At 46.8% G+C, this 21,076-nt stretch overlaps 1 protein-coding gene across 2 annotated transcripts in view; it reads right to left on the bottom strand.

Moving 5' to 3' along the window:
* LOC139104167 (signal-induced proliferation-associated 1-like protein 1) overlaps positions 1-19,402 on the bottom strand; it is a 43,161-nt gene extending 23,759 nt beyond the window's left edge. The window contains exon 1 of one of the 2 annotated variants that reach the window (XM_070659465.1): positions 19,125-19,402. The gene's annotated coding sequence lies outside the window, so the exon portion shown is untranslated. The remainder of the gene's footprint in view (positions 1-19,124) is intronic. The other variant, XM_070659456.1, reaches the window with a different exon arrangement.
* Between the last annotated feature and the right edge of the window lie 1,674 nt (positions 19,403-21,076).

The following is a 21,076-nucleotide window of genomic DNA, read 5'->3' as shown; positions in this document are numbered from 1 at the left end:
TTTTATTATGTCCCCCGGACGATCAGGCAAAAAGTAACGTTCGTGAAACGGTGATCGGCGATGTCTCGAAGGCGTCAGGGGGTCGAAGGCGTGTTTTTGCCGCTGACGCGACGATGCACGGTGCACGTGTGCGTGTTTATTTCGAGTGAAGATTAAGAGACCGGTCCCGTACTCAACGTGATCCGTTGAACGGCCCGCCGCAGCCGCGGCAACCACGGCTACATGTTGTTTTTAACGGTCAAACTATAAATATACGACCGGCCGCGGCGAGAGAACCTCCGCCGAAAAGATCGCCGCGGAAAATCGTCAAGTTATCTGACCTTTATAGGGAGAGCTCAATAAAAAAAAAAAAAACTCGTGGGACATCGAGCGACAGTCTAATTCCAAGTTGAAAAGGTCTTAATCTTTCAACCGCAGTTATTTCTCGAACCGACGCGTGGGTGATCTCGAAAGACCCGCGCTGTAAAAAATTAATCCGTATCTTTTTACGCAGATATCCCCTTTTACATCGGAAAGACGTCGAAAAGGTCAAACGGTAGAATTTATATTTTATTACAAATTAAAATGCGTTCGGGATTTCCAACAAATATTCCGAACTCCTCCGCTTATCGTCTTCTGCGTTGACTTTTTCGAGCCGTCTGGATTTCTTTATTAATATTTCATCTACGCGGGGAAAAAATTTTCGGATGATCGCGTTTTAATGTGCAATAAGACGTTAGCGTTTCGTCGTCGACTCATTGTCAATGCGGTCCTAATTTAAATGTGCACCTCGTGAAAGAGCGCGTGCATACCTTATTACGCTCGAGATCGTCTTTCTCGCGAGAAGGGTCCTAGATATTCTCGGAATCGATAGTCCAGATGTGATAACGCAAATACCGCGGGTGCAGCGAGGGGGCGGTGAGGGAGAAAGAAAAAAGACGGAGAAACGAGAGGAAAGCTGACACCCGGCTGCATAATTGAGCGGCGGGTCTCACGACGTCAGCGCATGCGATAATGCACTCGGTCCACTCACTTTGTCTTGTAATTCTAAACCCATTTGAGCCCGGGCGATACCGCGCGAACGTATGACCAGACGAGATACGGCCGACGGTGTGTATGAATAGCATATTTCTCTTCCCAGTAGTATATTCCGCGGGGTATAAACTCGGCGGTGTAAGAGACCCGAGGCAAGGCTAAGGGACTACTAAAGTCCGCGCTGCAAATATACATTATGCAAAGAATACGCCTTCTTTTTTTCTTATTTCTTCCAGGAGTTTAAATAATGACTCGCTTTAGCATCACGCGGGATTTTTCACTTAACTCGTAATTAATAAACTGATAAATTATAGAATTAAAATAATAATAATAATAAATGAATTAATTACTTTTTATTTCAGCGAGTACAAAGCCTGGTTTAGAAATTTTACTTTGGCGAAAAAGCGTTACAACGTTTTTCATTATTAGAAAAGAATATTCTTTTATTTATTTCGATTTTGAGGTAAGTAGTTATTTCTAATCCCGTAATTTTACTAGCGCGTTGGTTCTTATCTCTTTTCTTTTATTTTTTTTCGGTGATTAAACGTAACATTAGCCACACCATCTGTTATCCAAAACACTCATTTTGGAGTCCCGGCCGGCCACTCGACCGCTTTTCCACGTGCATGCTCAAGTGCCGGCTATCGGCCGGCCAAGTAAGTGCACCGCACAAACTAGCCGCGTTTAGCGCCGATCAATTCCAGCCGTGTTGCAAAGAAATACGATGTATCCGAACGTTGACCCTGCACGACGACGCGAATCGAGAATCGCGAGGCGAGCTTAGCGCAACACGTCGTCGCTGCGTCGCCGATACGCACGCACACTCTTACCGAAGATCTCGCCAGGCTAGTCGGTCATTACCCCCGCTTCCCCGGTGTATGTTAATTTTTACAGGCAGATATCCATCAGAGCCGTGCGATGCCGCCGTGGTTTCCTCCGATTGCATCTTCGGTCACAAAAAAAAAAAAAAGTAACGCAGCTAAAGGCCGATCGGACGATTAATCGTCTCGCGGAACCTGCGGTACAATGCCGCCAGTGGAGCGGGAAGGAACATTTGCAAGATCGAAAAGTAGAATTTGGGACGATAATTAGGCCGGTCTTAATTAGATCCGCGTAGAAAGTTGGTAGATTCTCCCACAGTTTCTTCCTCAAAACATTAAACGTGGAAACACGTCCAAGGCACAATTATCATTCGGGAATTAAACTCGCGGGTGATTTCCCGTGGCCACTTCTTTGAATCCGCTTACGATGCGAACTTACGGTACGTCGACCCGTCGCGAACAATAACGCTTCGATCTTTCCCGCGACTCGACGTTGGCGCGACGATACGCAGGTCGGCTGACTTCGGGATCATGGGCACAGAACGGCCAGTGCAATTTCGCGTAAACGATAAATCCTCGGGGGTTATGCATTCGAAGGAAACCGGATGACGTTTACGGCATGGCGCTTCGTGCCAGCCGCGGAACAAAGCGATCGCTTTTTAGGAATATGAGACGTGGCGCTCCGGAATCCGCGTAAGAAGCTGGACCGAAGCGAAAGTGTTGCGGCGAAGCGGAGCCTATTCCGCGGTATCCGCGTCGCGATAGTTTCCTCCCCCCTTCTTTTGGCCCCTCGCTTATTTTCTATATTGAAAAGTGGCAGTCCAGTTTCTCTTTCTGCAGAACGGACACATGTATATAGGTACCGCGTCGAGGTCTGTAATCGAACGGAGCGGTAAGGGCAAGCGCGTAGAAAGGTAGGGCAATTACGAAATCGCTGCCGCGACCGTCAATTTCAGATTCCCGCCGCCGCGGGACCGTCCGAGCGACGTTATTACCTCGTCTCGAGCGACTCGGCCGACTGATATTTTTCTAATGCCCTCCACGCGTAAGAAACGGGCTGCCCGTAGCGACAGGAAACGGCGGTCGGCGGATGCGATTAAATCCAGGAGTAAATAAATGGCGAACGATCGCTCGCTCTCGCTCGGATCGCGCGCCTGCTACGTCGCGCTCTCTTTCTGCCTATATCTTCCTCTCTTTTACTCTTTCGGAGGAGAGTGTTAAGAGAGGCCTCCCTGCTGGGAAATCGAGGGCCCTGCAGTGATGTATTTACGCAGTCCGCGGACCCTAACCCTTTCTCCGGGTCTCATTAATTATTTATGCGGCGATTCCGTGTCGCTGCACTTTACTGCCCTTAAGTGCTCGAAGAATAGATTATTTATTACTATTTATGCACGGTGTTTAACGCTAGGAATTTGCTGAAATAATGTACTCTGATTTTGTCACCTCGCGTATTAATTCGTCTAAAGGGTCACGCGCTCGTCGACCTGGCCCTTCGCGCTCCCGTTTACGCGTAAAGCGCGTGTCACGCGTCGGGCAAGCGAGCTCCTTCTCATTAACTTTTTGCCGGCGCGCATACGTTACTGCTAGTCATAATCGACGTTACGTGTCGCGCGTACACACAATTACGGCGGTTGCCTGTAATAAATGTGCATACATTTTCAGCCGCGGAATGTCGGCCGGCGTTTTCCACCGGCGAATGTTTTATGCAGCCGCGCAAATATTATGATTCATATATCTCTTCGAGTTATTTCTCGTAAATCCATATTGCGCCGACGGAAATACCGGGACTATTTTTTTTTTTTTTTTTTTTTTAAAGCGTAACGTGCACAGTAAGTGAACGCGGCGAAAATAATTAGATGCTAGAAGCAGCAGCAAGATAATAATAAACGATAACGATATAAAAATAAAAATATCGCGGATTTATATCGAGAGTTCTTGTCTATTTTAATAACGTTGCATCCTCGCTGTTATAATTATAAATAAGGAAGTACCAGCTTGAAGAAAATCTTTGCACTTTGTATAAAGTTTAATAAGTTTTCCGATGGTGTCTTTTTACGTTTGGTGACTCGTGGTAATTCACGCGAAGCGATAAACTTCATGAAAAAATTCTTTTCCATGTCACGTCTGAGAAGACTTGTGAACCTTGAGGCGTCATTTGAATACAATGCGGTTGTGATTGCTACCTTCACTCTTGCGGCGGAAAGACTAGCACGAAGGAGCAGAAGGGTCTAGGTTAATCTGCCCTAAACAAAGCCGGCGACGACGAAAAAATTTACGCGTAAAATACCTCTGACGAAAATATTCCGAAAGTATCTCAAATAAATTTCGCGAGTGAACTCTTAATTAAATTATTATTGCCAAATAGAATTTGTTACGAGAGATAGGTATCCGTATTTAATCCTCTACGAGAGATCGCGCAAATGAAAGGAACAATTGATTCATTTCAGACTTTTGCCACCGATGATATTTATTACGAACGTGATAAAAACATCCTGTTGCGAATCAGACGATCACGCGAGTTCTCGCGGAACTCGATGCGAGTCGGCGAAGGAATTACGCGAGTGCGTCAGGACTCGTGTAAGCCGAGCAGCAACGTAATTCCAAGGTTGCAACACACCAACCTCCGATACTTAACCACTGTTCGGGCTCTAATAAGAGATAATGCAACGCCAACGATTGTAACCGACGCAACGTTTCTCATCGGCCGTGTGCGCATAATTCATACACTCACGTGTATCGTCCTACTTCGTAGTTTCGCGTCCATTCGTATAGAACGAATTTTCTGGAAGAGATTATCTTTTTTTTTTCTTATTTCTTTTCCTTCCTCGAACGCAATCATTCTATTTGCTCGTCGTGGTCGAGACGGGTTTTAAAGTCCCCGATGACTAATACCTTAATTTCGCGCGTTGTTCCACGAACTTATTACGGCGGTTGGCGAATAGCATTAATTACCTAATTAAAATGTATTAAATTCATAAGTTAGTCATCCTAACAAATGCAATATGCTTTCTATAATCGCGCCTCTTTTATCTCTTTAAATAGTCTAAATTATAGTTAAAGTTTAATCGTTGTTCGTAAAATAATTTTTGTCAATTTTTTTTTTTTCCTGGAAAAAGGAATACGTTGCGTCAAACTGTCGTCAAATTGAATCGTTTTACGATGAGTCATTGCACTCTGTAAGAGACATTGAATTCTTAAAAGATTTGTCGCAGAGTGGCTTTCCCTTTCTGGAGATAGGCGTCAGCTGGCGAGAAAACGAGCTACCCTTCTATGTTGCGGACCGTAAAGAAAAAGGCATCCCCATTCCGTGGCCCTTATCCTTTGTGCACAATGAAAGAAGGATGTGAAAGAAGAGCCGAAGGACTAGCTACGATCCTGCACACCGGAAACTCGTCCCCTCGCCGTTTCCCGCGACCGATCCTTCCCGTTACCGTCGCTTAATCGGGAATGTATCCCCCGATTCGTTTTATTTTCCAAACATTCAAACTTCCTGCGACTGTTGGAAACTGTCACGGCTAATAAACCATATAATATCTTCTACAATATAATAAAAAAAAATAAAATAAAAAAAAATAAAAAAAAGATTTCCAAGAAGCGTTTCTATTTAAGCAGTATCTCTATTAAAAAAATTTTTTAATGTAGAGATTTTATTGTTGTCCAATAGTTGCCTTTTGGTTCTCTTTGTATCATGAGAATAAATCCCAATTTTATTTTTATTATTTTGTAACAGCTCAAATTTTATTACTTGATACGCTAACTGCGCGCTCGCCCGTTGATAAAAGATCGCGGGATTAATGACGTCGAAAGGCTGACAGACTGTCCGATCTTTAACGCTGTGTAAAAGAATGTATACACGAATATTATTGTCGAATATAATACCGTGTATTACTTTTCACGTATCCTGAATTTTCAAGCGGCGAAGTGGCGAAAAAGTACATATTACTCTTTCTTTTTGACGATAATAAAACGTGCTTCCAGTTAATTTTTCTTAACAAACGAAGGAAAGAAAGAAAAGAAAGCCATTACAGGTACAGCCAGCGCAGGTTACGTATTCCACGTAGATTCTAAGTGCAAGAGAATAGACAGTTACATATGTAGATTACGTGTAGACGGCATTGTTGCTCAAGCGATGCGCCGTTTATTGTTCCGGGGCAAGCCCGGAGTCAGGATGACGAGAGCGACGAAAGAGAGAATAAGAGAGAAAAGGATGAGGATAGGGCATCCCAACCAGCCACCGTAGAAAGAACTGTCTGACGGAGATGCAATCCCACGGGGTCATCAGGACGGCGTAATCGCTGTGGCGTGTTAATAGATTGAAGCCCGAAGGCCTCGCGTCTGCCCTCCTTTTCTCTCTCTCTCACTCTCTTGTCGATGTCTGCAAAAACGGAGGAGCCGCGGAAAGAGCCGGCCCAAGGATCACGTCTGGCTCTTTCTCTCAACCCAGTGATCTGCAATTCCTTCCCCCGTTCCTTCTCGCCACGGCTGATCTGTCGAACGTTAATGTCCGCGTTCACGCATCGTCCGGTTTCCGACTCAAAAATGCGACGCCAAACGCATTGCTTTTATTGCTCGATGAACAAACAAGTTAATTATAAAGCCCGTTGGCTACGTTTATTCATCTCCCGCGTTTTCAGATAAACGTGCGATCGGTTTGAGGTAATAATTTTATATATCGAAGCCCGCGAACGAAGCGGACGGCACGATTGGAAAAAAGAAAAAAAAAATAATAAGGACGGGCGCGAGGAGACGCTCTGCTGGCCTGAATTAATTTCATAATCTCGCTGCGATCTGCGGTACTAGAGACGATAATAAATATGCTTGTACGTGGGAAACAGAATTGATATTTTATATTCGCGCGAGCGCCGCTTTTGGAGCTTCGTGCGCTCGAACAAGAGCGGAAAGTCACCCGAAGCGAATCCTGAAGCGGACGCGACTGAACATCCCTGATCGAGCCGGATATTAACAAACGACGAGAAACCATTCTGCCAGCATCTCACTCGATTCTTCTCTTGCTTTGTCTTTAAATGCAGCCGGCGATTAAGCGTAATCGCATGCTCGCCCGCGGCGGAGTTCAGCGAAATGTCAAAGCACCGCGTGTTTGTTTTGCGGGTGCTAACTATACTAAACAATTCGGGATGAGAACTCGGTGGTATTAAGAGAGGCTTGATTTAAATAGAGGATACCGTGCGCGCGGGAGTTATAACAATTTCGTGGCGATAAACTTCGTTATCTTACTGCTCGTAATTTCCCGCATAAATCGCCTCTAAAGTTCGATTGATTTCCCTCGAAACGTCTCGCAGACGCCAGCCTTCGCTCAAGAGCTCCCTCGATTGCGCAATCGTGACTAACAGAGTGACGTAAAGATCTCTGCTAAGGCAAATCAGCTGGTGGTATTCCGTACATTCGAAAGTGCACATACTTGTGAGCACGCGTGTCTCGCGTAATGGACGTTATTAGCATATCTATGGGCGCTACTAGTATATCATGTCGCTGCTCGAGCAAAGTGCAATACCTGAAATATTCGCGAGTCACCGGAGAAATCGCGGAGTTTCACCGGCTCGAAACGAAAAGTCTTCGAATCCACGGGAGTCCGCGCTCGATTCGCATCCGTTGGCGGCTCTGTTTTGATAGCGCGATTACCTCGCGTCGATCTCTTCATCATTACAGTCGATGGGAAGATACCGGGCTTCATCATCGCCTCCACGCGTGAATTAACGCGCCCGTCAGTTCCTAAAGAGAGGTATGAATGAACGTGTTCCGCGCGGTATCGTCGATCGCGGCCACATCGGCTCCCTTATCTAGCCGCCTTATCTCTCGCGATTAACACCGCGCGACCGTGACGCGTTGTTTGTACTGTCAGTACGTTTTGTGCCCCACAATGGTCGATCGTTATCTCGCGCGGCTGGGCTCAGGAAGCGCCTTCCCGGTTAAGAAGTGGCCGAAAAGAAATCCCGTATCACTGCGGCGGGACTGAAGGGACCTCTATGAGAATCCGCGAGCTCTTGCTATTGTTTAAAGCCGGCTACGATGACGATGACGACGCAAAGTGTCAGCCGATAAAAACGGCATGCGTCATTGGCTTAGCTTTCACCGTGTGTCACGGAATAAATCTCAGATAATGACGTCACTCTGCGATCCGAGAGAGAATTGCGCCTATTGCAAGACGATCCGGGCGTCTATTACAGCCTGCTATTGTGCCGTTGTCGAATAACCCCGCGGAGGAAAGTTCAAGCCGCGAAGACCCAAGCTCGCAAACCTGCACGCGTGCGTATCCAACGCTCTAAGGATTGGTATTTGTAATAAAGGACCCGCGCCGTGCACCTGCGTGGCAATTATCTGCACGGCTCTTGCCGATCGCTGGCAATTCGAAAGCCAGCTGAAGACCGCTGAAGGTCGACGAAGGCGACGGAGCACCTGGATGCCTTTCCTACCCCACGAACGATTTAAGAGATTAGCCTGCCCTTAGCAGAACAATGATTTCCCACCCCTTTCGTGATTTCCCGATGCACAAGGAGACGCTCTCGGAGGAAATTATTCGCCGTCTCTGCTTGCATTTTGTTACCGCGATTTTTATGTGACTGGAGGTAGCACAATCGCATGCTATATTAATTTATAATAATAAAATTTCTGGATATCGTACAGCTTGTTACTATACAGTCGTATTACTATAATTATTTTATACATACGAGAAACCGAAAATAAAACTGAAGTTTATTACATTCGCCTACAAAAACGAAGAGAGCCTCTGTTGAAACTGATCTTGATTCCCGTTGTTCAGGGTATCACTATAACGTAATGTGCCGTAGAAAGGGCTTTAAGTACGACGTCGAATTTCATAAGCCAGCGATCGGGCACGTAATGCATTCGAGGAACCGCAGCAGATTACTCGCTGAGCCTCTCGCGGCGAGTTGTCCGAATACGACAGCTGAGCCGACACCGAAAAACATACGTGCATAATGGTACCCCGGCTCGAGAGCACGCAGATGCAGGACGAAAGCGGTAATCGAATTGTAACAAAGGGAACGCGCGCGCGGCCGGTCCAAGTCAGCCGATACAAAATAACGTGACGAGCGTAACGTGCACAGTGAGTTTCGCTTCGCTCCAGCCGCTAAATGCGCTCGTGGCCCACCGCCTTTGGGCTATCCCTTTAACGAAAATGAATTTGGAACAATTTCGCGTGTCACGCTTCGACGTGAACGAATGACCCTTAAGGTATTTCGCGGTTCTCGGGGGCGTCGCCGAGCCACGCAGCTGCAAGCGATCGAATCTGTTTAATCTAGTATTATAATTTTATGTTACGATCTATTTTTTTTTTTTTTCCCGTTACCTGTAACACGTATATTTTCCTAAGCAACTATTACGCTGAATATAATTAAGGTGTGCGTGCGATTAGTAAGCACGTTTAGCAAATTCGCCGTTTCTGGCCGTACACGTGAGCAGGAAAACGCATGACCCGCGTACGCGCGGTAAGCAACGCACTGAAATAGAAAGGCCGGTGGAGACCGCGGAACCGCGTGACCCAGAAAATCTGAGCAAGACCGCGTATTATAGGAAACGAGACGATCGGTCGACGATCGTACGACTTCGCAGCTACTGTCGCCGCAAGCGTGATTCAGAGATTCGGAATGTCGCGACATCGCGACCCGGGTTACCATTTCGGATTCTTACTTGTTCGGCTTGTAAATGTGAAGCGACATGTTGCAACGACTTAAATGTTTTTTTTTTTTTTTTAAGAAAGAAGTACGAAGAAAGGACGAGTACAAAGAAACACCCACGTTTCCTTTGCAAAGCTAAGCTGGACCCTTAGATTTAAATTAAAACGTCTTTATAAATATATTCTAATTATGTTAATGTTATGGCTTTCAAACGTAGTGCTTTTTTTTCCCCCCTTATTTTTTCTTCTAAACGCTCGTTAAATGTTTCGATAAGAAGAGCTCTTAATGCAATAAGTTTATCCGGCTCGATTAGTTAAAGCATCGATCGGCTGGAAACGCGAATGTTGATATTGAAACCGTTACCATCGCGTGAAATGTTATTCAGGCCATCGCGTCGACCTCGCCGACGGTGACGATGGAAAAGTGGTTTTCCAAGTTTTGCAAACAACGCCCATCGCGCTGGCCGACGGCACTTATACAAACGCGACCACGAGCCGGAGAGAGAATCATTTTGCAATTCCTTTGTGAAACGAGGACGCGCCTAGACAACCACGGAGGATACTTCGCGAGCCGGGGAGCAGGCAGTTTCCAAGAAAACGTGGGGAAATATGATAATGTTAAAGCGACGTGTTTGCGTCAGCTTGAGTTACTTTTATGTTTGCTGCTTGACGCGAATTTAAACGAGCAATAATCGACGAGCGCGAAACGATTCTATCACAACACGAACGGTGTGTTTCAGATTTCACGCCTCGTGCGACTCTCTCGTCGCTCCTCTCGGGACTCGTTCTTTTTAAACGCAAACGGGCAATCAGTCCGCTTGTGCTCGGACCGAGTTAAAGAAGAATTCACGACTTTAATATCCTCACAAAACATCCGGAAGGACCGAACAAAGTCGACCTAGAGTCAACCATGAGTCGTATGTTCGCCAGGCAATTTCTACAAAAATTACGGACGTAGAAATGAGTTTTTGAAGGTAGCGGAGTTTTTTTTTTTTTCTTTTTTGTCCTTTCAAACGGATTTCTTTTATATAAACCCCGATACCGATTCAGATAAGAACAAGAGGAGAACGCGCGCGCGTCTCCGTCCTTTCTTCTGGCGCGTCCTCTCGCAGATGGGTTAGGCTCGTGTGCCCCGAGTGATTCTCCGGACTAACGGCACATCTCGAGGTCCCCTCCGCCTTCTCTGCCGCTCCCGTGATTCCCGTCCTCTCCGCGCGCGATGATCCAGCGCCGACATCCGCGAGACTTCGTCGCTTGAATGCTCTTCGGAGCCAGAGACGCGCTAACGACAAACACGGATGCAGTATCGCGATCGCGCTTTCATCGCGAGTCGTTAATTGGACCGCGGCGCGATCGATACTAACGCAATTGTATACTTGTTGCATAATTACGGGATCGTCACAAGATTATTAGATTCCCCTCATTGATAGATATTTTAATACACCGTGTATCTAATTAAAGCAGACGCGGATGCGCGATTAGCGACGTGATAATCAACCGGCGTTTATGCGCCGCTTCAAAAAATAAATAAATAAATAATGCAGTCGTTTGATTAGCGCGAGTGAAGAATACAACTTTTTTTTTTCTAGATCCACGCTTGATAAGGTCGTCGCTATTGGTGCAGATGTGTATTACTGGTATCAAGTAGGACGCACGGCGTGTATGCGTATACGCATTTGCGATAGAATCCCCTGTCCTCGATTGCGTGCGTCCTGCGCATCCAGGACGTGACCGGCGCGTGACGTTATCGATAATAGGAATCAAAGTGGCCGCCGATCTTTCATGCCAGGTACCGAGCTACCTACCTACGAACGATAGACGCAAAAAGACGAGGGAAAGCGCTGAATAGATGAATGCACGCTGCCGCTGGTCGGACGGGAAGAAGCGACGAAGCGTTAAAATGATGAGAGAGTATAGTAACCGATCGACAATGATTCTCGCGCGACATGTACGAATGAGCCAATTATCCAGCCGCGCGCGGATGTAAGTTATCCGCGGTCCCGAGGCAAACCCTCGCCAGTTTCGAAATAATCAATGAATTAATAAACGAGCGACGAAGAATTTCGGCCGCGTGGAATCGTGCTTATTATCGCTCTGGCTCGGATGTTTGTTAACAACGTCGTTCGAAGGAACACCGGGCGAGTGTCTTCGGGTCTCCCAGCCGGCAGTTCCAACCGGATTAGCGGGCCCGCGAGTAACGTTAGTTACGAAAGAGAACAAAGTCGCGCGGGAATAATCCGCGAAGGATAGTCAGGCGCACGCACCGCACGCAGGCCGGCCACGTGCGTTGTTCCGGCTACGATGCGAATCCACGAGGGACCGGGGCAAACGAGCGCTCAGCGAGGGGCCTCGTGTGCCAGGTGACGTTGCCGCCGACGATTTGACTCACGTACCGCGGCCGGTGGATGCTTTACAGTTAGCCGCACGCTGCGCCGTAACAGTATATCCGGCGATTCCTCCTCGCGAATACGAGCCGCGTCAGGTAGCCGGCCGAATTGATGTAACGACCCGTGGACGATTTTACACTCGGCTCAAATGTCTCGCGAACAGAGGAGATGAACCGGACGCACCGTTGGTCCTTTAAAAACCGATTTCCGGGAGCTCGTTAACGACTTTCGAAGTATGGTATTAACGGCCCGCGTAATATACGGAAAGATAAAAATTTGCCAGATGGATGAACGAGATATCAGAAGGTCGGAATAAGCGCGGCAAGGTTCTCAAGTCGCGATATTATTGATGTAAATTATTATCGAAGCAGGTTGATAATTTGTTACGTGATTTTTGTATACCGATATATTTCTGCGTAAGGGTTACAAGGCGCTCGCGGAGTTCGACGTCTTCTCGTGCGCCGCTTTACCCTGCCCGACATTCCGTCACACGAATTAAATATGCACCCCCGCGGCGTTTTTCACGCAATGCGACAAGAACGATGTTACGTTTCTGCGAAGGGGGTGGCGTGCGTTGCATCTTTTGTAGCCCGAGTCACGACTCTGTTCGCGTTCACGCCGTAAACAATGCGACCCGCTATGCGAAAAAATGCGGGATCCAGCAGGCGTCCCCTGAAGAAAAGGGAGACATCCGCCCTTCACGGAACGATCCCTCAGAAATCTTCATCGCGTGCATTCCTAGGGGATTCCGGCGACCTTTTATTGGATCTTCTCAAAGAAAGCCGGCAGCACCATTATTGATACGATCGTAGCAGTGAGAGGCTCCCTCCACGGTTCTTACAAAGTTATATAAAACGAACGTTGTAGGGCCCGCAGATCTTACGCGAGGGAAGTTGCCGAGAATTCGATTAGATTAACCTTTAATTTTGTTAAAATCAGTAATATATATTTTCGAGGTGCGCGCGCGACACAAAATTTACATAATTGTTACGCGAGAGGTTCCAACGTTGAAGAAGTCAAGCGCGACCACGATGGAAAAAAAAAAGTTGCGGCGAGTCGCGCTCTAAATTTCCGTTATTATATTTGCTCCACATTAAAAATATTAATATTTAAGTCACGTAATCGCGAATCGCGCAGCCGTTCATTAAGCTGAGACGAGGTAGTGGGGAGACTGAACGGAGATAGTCTGCGAACAACGGCCTCTCGTGAATTACCAGGAGGCCAATCGGCGCTTCCGGCCCTAATTAATTGCGATTGGTCGGTTTTAAAGAACTTGTATCCCGTCCCGCCGGCTCGGAACGCACGATGGCTCCTAATAATTCAGACAGCGACGAGAGGGGAAGTTTTATCGACGCAGGAAACGGTCCAGTCGCTCTCGTTGCCATGGTGGTGGTCATGAAGATAGACGCAATAGGGAATTTCCTTCCCTCGAGATTAAGGGTTCTCAGAAAGAAAAGGGGAGGGAGAAAAAAAAAAAAAAAAGTGGCGTCAAGCGTCAAATAAAACGTTTTATCGTTGCCGGTAATTCGTCGTCGAAGCGAACGGTGTTACTGTGCCAAACGAGTTAAATGCGTTAGCGGCGCGATATCGTAAAAGCGATACACCGGACAAGGTGCACCACGGCAATTAGAGCGTTGTGAAATTGTAGCAACGCGATGCAGCGCGAACGACACGAAGGAAAGTCGATTAAACCGTTAACTGCTCCGATTTAAAACTCCATAATAATTGGAACAGTGTGCAACGAGGATCTCTCGGCCGCGTGAGGCGATATATATTTCAAATGCGACTCTTGAGTTTCGAGACGTCGATGGCTTTAATGTAAATTTTATGTAATAACTATATTCACGCGCGGGATACATTTTTTTTTTTTTGCTCTATCGTCAATGAAACTTCGACGGTTAATTTCGGCAAAATCGTCGCGCTGCAAAGAGTCTCGTTCAATCGAATGCTATTGAATCATGATAAATCGCCGCAGTTTATCGCTAATACCCCGAGCTAAATTCTTATACGCGTACAAAGGGTGATTCTATCGGCGGAAGTGGCACAATGGTAGGGCTTCGAATTTTTCATCGTCCCCCTCGATTTTATTGAAGTCCTTCGAGGAGTCATCGAAGGTCCACGAGAAAAGAGAGGAAAAGAGAAAGCGATTATTTCCTTCAAATACTTGGCATACTTCAGACAGTTCTTTCGCCTTTCGTCTGTGACTCGAGTTGGTGACAAGTGCATTTTTTTTTTAATGCACCAACTACGCGTAACCCTTCGTCGCGGAAAAAAAGGGGGATCGAGAGCGCTCGCATAGGAATTCATCTCAAGACAACGACCCGTCCGCAGCTCTTTTCCCGAGCCCTTTCTCGCACGCGCGGGGGGGCTTTTTCTCTCGTCTACGAACCCGCGGAGAGGAAACGACGTCCCGGCACCGCGACTCGGCTCGACTCCACCTCGCTCGCCAACGTTTATCAAGTCGAGGAGTCAATGCACTCCCCCACGGCGCGGTTGCACGCGGCCGAAAGCCCGTATCATACTTACACGGGACGCGTGCCCCACTTTCGCCGCGTCGTACAATAATAGATTCTTCGGTCGATTCGTCATTACACGAATGCACGAAAATATAAAAAAAATATTTGGTAACAGGCATATCATTTTTATTAAAGTATAAATTATTTTAATAACTATTTAATAATTAATACTAAACGGAAAAAAAATATATACGAATGATTTTTGGAACGGAAAAAAAAAATTCCGACGAGTTTTAAAAATTAATTAAATCGGCGAGAATTTTTCTCTTTAAATAATTTAACAGGGAAAGTACTTATTACTTGCATGTACTTTTTATATACTACACGTCTCGTAGATTTTAAAGTACAATGAATGTGATGTTGAAAAGACTTTTGTTTCCATGACATGTGGAAACTGATGTATTAAAAAAAAAAGTACGCGTTCTATTTCTTTAGCATCAGCTCTGAAACTAAAACACCTGCGTGAAACCGGCTTAAGTCACCGCAGAACATTGGATGACTCTCGGCCAGGTATATGTTCTCGATGTGTTACCAGGATGGGATGCACCGTAAGATACGCGTTAATTGGAGAATCGGTCGGAATTTACGCGTGGCCGCGCACGTTGAGCGTGTTTCATGTGTGTCGCTGCGAGGCAATCTCGTGACTCGCTCTCCCCAGTTATAGAGGAAAAACGCGGCGTCAAATGGACGAACGTTCTATTCGATGCTATATGCCGATACGCTCGCGAGATTGCGACGGCCACGGCACGATAAGTGCCGATCGAATTGGACCAAAATTGAAGGAAGTCACGAAAAATTATGGCCATTCAAATAAACTCCGTTGAATAATTTATTAGATTTTATCCGGTAATGGGATATGCAAAATCGCCGTGCACCGAGTTTGTCGTTATAGTCGTGATAAATGGCAGCTCACGCTTCTCTAAACGTGAAAATATACATTCTATATCGCCGGAATTTGTATACCGACAAGCCGGCGAAATCGATTAGGCACGCAGCTGCAACCGAAAAATTCCACACGGAACCCGGAATTCTAAGGAAAGAATAAGCACCTTCGAAACTCGATCAGGTAAAATTATATTTCAAGTAACAATACTTTTGCGAGAAGATCATAATTTTAAAATAACTTCGCGTATTGCAGAGGCCTTTATTATTATTATATTTTTTTTTAATAACTACACGCATAATAAATTGATCTCGGTACGCGATCGTGTTTTACCCAAATAAAAACCGACGTTACCGATACTTGCTACATTTCAGGGTATTCGGATTGCGCAGGATGCGCGTTTTTGCTATGCTCCGAGAGTCATCCATGCGACGACCGGAAGTAGGCGTAATAACGAACTCCCATCGGCCATACGCGTCGAGAATACAATAACTTGTGTGCGTGGGACACAAAGGCCGTTCTCTCTCGGGAACGACAACACGCACGAATTCCGAGAGCGCTTCTTCCGAACGGGAGGGGCTCCGCTTCTTCTTCCTTTTTTTTTTTTTTTTTTTTCGAGAGGTTTCAAGCGGCGACCGGCGACCCGGCGCATACCAGGTCATTCGAGAGCGACTGCTCGTTAAAAGTTGGCAAACTGCGCGCATTCCCATCGGGATAATGAATATATTTGTCTCACAATTGAGGTAGATTCGAAACATTAAATATATAAGAATATGAGAAATGTAGACAAAATTATTTATTTTCGGCTTTGTAAAATAAATGATTACCAAGTATTCGCGCAATTTTTTATTATGTTCCTTATTTTTAGCTTGAGCGTAAAGAGCTAAACGAACTTACGAAATTTTCTTAACGATTTTGAAAATATCCGGATGGTAAGCTAACGTGGGCATTTTCCGCATTTCGCACGTACACGTGGACACCGTGGGAGCGATAATGGATACTATCTTAGAAGTGCCATGTGCTCCGCACATGTTCATAGAATGTAATTGCAAAAAGCGTTAGTCTACCGGCGAGTATATCCTTGGTAAAAGTTATTTCGCAACTACGAGCGGGTGTCTTTTATCTTTGATACAGCTCGAAAGGAACAATTTAATTTCTCGAAGAGAAAAAAAAAAAAACCGTGCGAGATTAAAGGCAATTTTTTTTTGTAAAGTTTGCGATTAGAAATAAGAGATCGGCGCCCGGAAGAGACACGTTCTTTCGCCCTTGTTAGAATCTCGCGATCTCGCGAACAGATTCACGAAGATCATCACTCGAAGGAGACCTCCGGTCGAGCCCCTCGATGCTACATCGTCGACCCACGCTACCCATATAAGGGCTGCCCACGCGATATCTATCGTCCGGTATTGATGAGCAATCACTGATTGAGAGGCTGACCTTGGTCCAGCGGGAAAACCGCGTGAGAACCGGCTGCTCGATCGTCGCTCGATCGAAAGCTTTTCGATTGATTTTCCACGTCGGGAAATTAACGGAGCATTAAATTTATTTAATATCGTAAATTTTTCCGCGTGACGGGATGCGCATATCGACATCGCGTTATAGTTTAATTGAGAAACAATCGCGGGTAGGAAAAAAAAAAAAAAATTTGTTAGCGAACCACCGTGGCTGCGTTCGCAAATGGTTAAACTTGGAAACTCGGCGCAACGGGATCACCTAGAAATTTCTTTCCCACGAGGCGACGTGACAATACGAAATTCAGGTCATTCGCTACGTTGCGTAGGAATAGCGGCGAATAAGATCAGCGAGGTTAATCAGATCGGAAAGAAAACGATAAGGTCGCCCATTCCGACGTTTTAACCCGCAAACATTCTCATAGACATAGACGAACGACGCAGCCGGATTGCCGGTTATTATCATACATTCATATGTATCGTTTTCTCGATCTCAAAAAGTGCAAAAACAAAAAAAAAAAAAAAGCCGAAGCGTCGCGCGAGAAGTTGCTTCGAGCGGCGAAGTTTCCTCGTAATAAAATATATAATTTATATCAAATTTATATCAATATTAAATAGTGTTCATTCTTTTTATTAACCGTTTGATTAAGATTCCATTGCGATGGCGCGAGCCGTCTAAAACTCAGCTGCGAGGGTTTCTTAATAACGTGATCTTGACGAGACGAAGCGCGAACGGCGGGAGATCGTTTACGATCGTCCGTGATCTCGCTCGTCACGTGATCGAGCGATGGCAAAGGTTTTCGACCACGCAACAACGTCCCACGTGCGTCAGCGCGTCACCGGGCATTTAATTCCCCGACGATGATCCGTGAACGATCACGTGGGCGTCTCTTAGAGAAGAATATCGATACATTGATACGAGAACAGTCGGCGTTTCAGGCGAAAGGAAGAAGCGGCGGGGCGAAATATCGTTTTCGGCAGCACCTCACGTCGCGGGTGAGGAATGTAATTACGGAACCCACCCGGTTCCGACTCGAAGGCGGTGAACACACGAGATCGCAACGATTGTGGTTCGTCGTGGAATAGTTCGACTAAATGAGATACGTGAGATCCTGCCGCGCGGTCACTGAGTATTACGCGATTCTGCATCCTGATGTCGTGCAATTACAAGTTTCGCGTAACATATATGTATATAGACCCTGTTTCTCGTGCGAGTTCTTTCTAATTAGCCGGCGAATTAAATACGTTAGTAAGAAAATATCAGAGGGTGCACATACGTCCCCCTCTTTTTCCCACCCGTTTCCAATTTAGCGCCGCGCACATGAATCCTAACCGGCCACTCCGGAGGCCGCGAGCGCTTTCAGAATTTTATCTTCACGCGTGGTGGCTTTCGCAGGCAGCAAATTCCTTTCGGAATCGCCGAAACGGCGCGCGGGTTGTTCGGATTATTACGAAATTAACGTTGCGATCGTTACGTGGCGGATCGTTGCGTGAAAAGCGGCACGCGATGATCCTATGGCCGAGCACGTAATTCCACGGTATAATCGCACGTGAGGAAACTCTCCACCTCCCTGATTATCAATCGCGGAGATTAATTATACGGAGAGAGAGGCCGCAAAGAGAGAGAGAGAGAAAAGATGGGAAACACGGTATATTCGCCAGGTATTCGCGTGCGACTTGCCGTCATCGCTATGCGCCGACCTTGATTACGTTTCACGTTGCGTTAACGATCGCGGGATCGTTATTGAACGCTTTAATTACGCCCGCGCGACCCAATTACGTCGCGCGCTTTAATTACGGTGATTTTGTCTCCTCGATCGATCGCTGATCCGCGGTTTTCTTCTCCGCCGTGTCGACGCTCGTTAACCCCGTCAATGCGAATTCCATTGTCCACGGCAATTGAGCGACTCGAGGTAATGCAACTGCACTACTCCTTTTGACACACTTTTTTTTTTTTACGACCGACGAAAGCGAAAAGGTGTATTTTCCGGCGATTGTCTACCGCGATTATCGAAGGGGCACCTTGGAAAACGCCCGTATTTCGTAACTCGGACACGATACTCGTCACGGTATTTCATAATCCATCTGCCTTTTTATGAGGAAGCCGTCATTTAGCCTTCGCCGCGGAGGTATAATTAAAACACGCTGTACTAGCGTCAGAAATGGTATTTCGTATCCGAACGCCTATTCTCACAGGCCGTAAATATAATAATGACGACCGAGTTCGCATTTAGAAATAACAATTTCGACGTTTCCGGTCTCGCGACTACTATCGTTATCTCAACCGGCCATTGTTATCGGCGCGCTATCTCTTATCGATGTTACCGCGATACGCGGGCGCTCGGACGAGTTTCCGAGCATCGGTCCCTTCGAGGTAGAAAGATAAATTTGTACTTACGTTTTCGGGCTGGGACGAACGCCTCTGCCGCGGCACACAGAAGAGCGGCACGCCGCTTTCCCGCTTCCTCTCCAATATAGCGGCTTCCGGTTTCCCTTCGGAGCAAGATAGAATCTCGACGCGCCGCCGTTGTCCCCCGTCGTGAGTGTCCGCTTTCGTCCTTGTCGTGCTCTCTCGTTCTCTCACGGATCACCAACAAGCAGGGCGCACCCGACGATCACTCGTGGCTTTTCTCGGATTTTTCAATTCTCTCTCTCTCTCTCTCGTCCGTTAGATCCTCTTAATCGTTCGCCTGCGATTCACGGTCACTCGCCACATAAACAAACGCCGCGAGCGTAGCCGCGCCAGCGACGTCGCGCGGGCAAGAAAGGAAGGAGCACGATCTCCTCGTCGACTTTGACGGTCTGTCCACCCGCGTACCGCACGAATCCTTTGTTTAATCGCCGCCGCCGCCGGCCTCCGCGTCGTCGAGCGACCCGGGCGACTCCGCGCACTAAAGTTAACCGCGCGCGCGCTCAAGTCAAATCGAATTGCCAACCGACGTCTGCGTCCTCCCCGCGGCTTCTCGCGGTGTTTCCGTGCCACGGACTCGGTTCTCTCGCGCGCCTCGCACCTCACAGAGGACGACGATCTTGCGATCGATCGCGGGGGGCCGATCACGAGGAACGATCGCGAGAGGAAAACGCTCGCGCGAGCAACGGCACACCACAATGGCGACGGACTGCACTCCACGGACGAACTGCGCGCTGCGCGCCCCGTGCCGGTCATCGCCGCCGCCGCGCACTCTCCCCCACCATCTGGCGTTACTCCTACCTTACCACGCGTCCCTGGTCACTCCGTTCCTACCATGCTCATGCTGTTCCACGCTGCGCGCGAGGGTCCCCCCCGAATGACGTATATTCACGTTCTCGCGTACCCTCCGCCGTTGCTTTGGCTTCTTAGCACATGAGAATGCGAAGCTAATGGTCGGTACAATGAGTCCGCTGTTCTCGGGCGTTATTTAAAGAAACGGGGAACGGAAAATGCGAAGAAAAAGGGAGGAAAAACGAGACGCGACGGTAGAAATCCCCGCGGCGGTACGACCGCCCGGAATCTCCCTGACGAATCTGTCGCGAAACGCGCGCGTTTAATATTGTCCGTATCTATTTCTAGCGGGACTGTTTTGTACAAGACCTTCTGTCAGATGCGACAACTGAATAATTTGTCAGTCCGAAATACCAAGCAATTATATAGTAATTAATGATTTCGCGCGAACGAAATAAGGAATCGCTAATTTCTGCATCAGACGCAAAATGCAACGTAATTGTTTTAAACCGTAATACCTCTCTCGCAGCTCGTTAGCTCGTTATTTCTGACTGATCGCGATTTTCACGCAATCGAAATGAGATTCCGGAATTCTCGATCCGGTTCCTGGTAAGCGTGACTTGGCGAAACGCTCGCCCATCAAGATCAAGGCACTATTCCTGCGGAGGGTTATTAAAATCGAATTAGAGTGCGATCCGGCAAGAAACTGACTGGCGACGATCGAAATCAATTTTCCTGCCACGACTTGAAACTCTCGCGTGCAACGTTAAACTAACAAAATTGTAATATGCTTATATAAATTTTTATAACCTAATCAAATGACCAAATGATTCCCTTCATGTATCGTATATTCATTTCTAAGTATCACGTTTTTTTTTTCTGGTTACGCGTACTTTATGCAGCATGTGTGAAACCAGTGTTGGGTATCTCCGCGTAAAGAATAATCCATGTCGACCTGAAGACTTTGTGAGCCATCTTTCCGCGCGCAATTTGTGCGAGCATAACGCTTGTTTCTGATTACAAGCTCTCGTGAAAACAAAATTAAATGTTACATGTAATTATTTCCTTGTCATTACGGTACTGTATACCGTACGCTCCGTCAACACTCTTCCGTCGCAGAAAAAAAAAAAAAAAAAAAACAAGAAAAA

The sequence above is a fragment of the Cardiocondyla obscurior genome, linkage group LG01, assembly GCF_019399895.1.
Source record: "Cardiocondyla obscurior isolate alpha-2009 linkage group LG01, Cobs3.1, whole genome shotgun sequence".
Taxonomy (NCBI): domain Eukaryota; kingdom Metazoa; phylum Arthropoda; class Insecta; order Hymenoptera; family Formicidae; genus Cardiocondyla; species Cardiocondyla obscurior.
Note: the sequence above shows the minus strand (reverse complement) of the source record. Positions and strands in the feature narration are given on the sequence as shown.